We start from the raw sequence: 2,500 nt of genomic DNA on the forward strand, positions 1-2,500 counted from the left end.
AGGCCGATGGTGAGTACGAGTCGCAGGACGAGGCCGAGTTGGACATGGTTGAATCTGGTGACGAGATTGTAGACTATGCTGACACTGGAGAGTTACTTGTGACCAGACGATCCCTCAGTGCCCTCTTTGATCCTGAAACCGTACAAAGAGAAAACATCTTTCACACAAGATGTACCGTGGAACAAAAGGTATGTAGCCTAATCATTGATGGTGGTTCTTGTACTAATGTGGCTAGCAAGTATCTTGTTGACAAGCTAGGTTTGTCCAAGACGCCCCATCCTAGACCATATAGGCTCAAGTGGCTTAATGATGAGACCGAGCTTAAAATAGCCGAACAAGTTGTTGTGCCTTTTAGTATTGGTAAGTACCACGACCAGGTGAAGTGTGATGTAGTCCCCATGCAAGCCGGACATATTCTCTTAGGGAGGCCGTGGCAGTTTGACAAAGAGACCATCCATCATGGCCGGACCAACATCTACAGCTTCAACCACAACAACAAGAAGCATAGCCTAGCACCACTTAGTCCACAAGATGTTCATGTTATGCAAAAGGCAATGGACCAATCCAGCAAGGTAAGTAAGACTAACCTTTATATTACTTCTGGTCAAGTGCTTAAATCTTTACATCAAGAGACGCAGGTGCTACTAATGATCTTTAAGGAAGGTTGTTTTGCAGGTTTTGAGGTCCAAGACGTACCAGCTGAGGTGCAAGTCCTTATGGACCAGTACAAGGACGTCTTCCCTGAGGATATACCCGCCGGACTACCCCCCATCCGCGGAATAGAACATCAGATTGACTTTGTACCAGGCGCGCCCTTACCAAACCGAGCTGCGTACCGAGTTAATCCCGAGGAGGCCAAGGAGTTGGAGAGGCAGGTCCAAGACCTTATGGACAAGGGCTACATTCGTGAGAGCCTCAGCCCATGCGCGGTTCCGGTCCTGCTAGTGCCTAAGAAAGATGGCACATGGCGCATGTGTGTGGACTGCCGAGCCATCAACAACATAACCATCAAATATCGGTACCCTATTCCTAGACTTGATGATATGTTGGATGAACTAAGTGGTTCTACTGTGTTTTCTAAGATTGATCTTAGGAGCGGATACCACCAAGTTCGAATGAAGGAAGGTGATGAGTGGAAAACAGCCTTCAAAACGAAACAAGGTTTGTATGAGTGGCTTGTGATGCCATTTGGCCTTACCAACGCCCCTAGCACTTTCATGAGGCTTATGAACGAGGTTCTAAGGCCTTTCATCAGTAAGTTTGTGGTTGTTTACTTTGATGATATCTTGATTTACAGTCAGTGCTTATCGGACCACCTTGACCATTTAGAACAGGTGCTAAAGGCTTTGCGGCAAGAAGGGCTTTATGCCAATCTCAAGAAGTGTGTATTTTGTACTGACCAGTTAGTGTTCTTAGGCTTTGTTGTGAGTTCACAGGGACTGAAGGTCGATGAGGAGAAGATCAAGGCGATACAAGATTGGCCCACCCCGACCACGATTGGACATGTCCGCAGTTTCCATGGTCTGGCCAGTTTTTATCGGCGGTTTGTCAGGGATTTCAGTACCATTGCTGCTCCCATGACATCTGTGATCAAGAAGAATGTATCCTTTACTTGGGGACCTGCCCAAGAAGAGTCTTTTAATCAACTCAAATATAGTTTAACTCATGCACCAGTCCTTACTCTGCCTAACTTCGATAAAACTTTTGAGATTGAGTGTGATGCATCAGGTACGGGCATAGGAGCTGTGCTTACTCAAGGTGGCCGACCTGTGGCTTTCTTCAGTGAGAAATTGAGTGGAGCTGCCCTCAACTATCCTACCTATGACAAAGAGCTCTATGCTCTCGTGAGGTCCCTCGAAACTTGGCAACATTATCTTTTGTCTAAGGAGTTTGTTATTCATACAGATCATGAGACCCTTAAACACTTGAGAGGCCAAACCACACTCAAGAAGAGGCATGCTAGGTGGTTAGAATTCGTGGAGACATTTCCCTATGTCATTAAGTACAAGAAGGGAAAGGACAACGTAGTGGCCGACGCCCTCTCTAGACGCCACACTCTCATCACTACCATGGAGGCTAAGATTTTGGGTTTTGAACATATTAAACTTGCTTATGCTACTGACCCTGATTTTTCAGAACTTTATGCTAGTACCACCAGAGGTGTTGTAGGTCCATTCTACCAGCATGATGGGTTCCTATTCAAGGAAAAGAGGCTTTGCATTCCTCAAGGGACCATGCGAGATCTACTAACCCGGGAAGCACATAGTGGCGGCATGATGGGACACTTTGGCCGGACCAAGACCTTAGATGTTCTCACTGAACACTTCTACTGGCCGAGAATGAGACGCTATGTCGAGAACCTTTGCGCCAAATGCACTGTCTGCATAAAGACTAAGTCTCGATCTCATCCCTATGGTTTACATATGCCTTTACCTATTCCTAACGCCCCTTGGGTGGACATCTCTATGGACTTTGTTCTGGGCTTGCCCAAGATAGAAAA

The sequence above is a fragment of the Raphanus sativus genome, unplaced genomic scaffold, assembly GCF_000801105.2.
Source record: "Raphanus sativus cultivar WK10039 unplaced genomic scaffold, ASM80110v3 Scaffold0045, whole genome shotgun sequence".
NCBI lineage: Eukaryota > Viridiplantae > Streptophyta > Magnoliopsida > Brassicales > Brassicaceae > Raphanus > Raphanus sativus.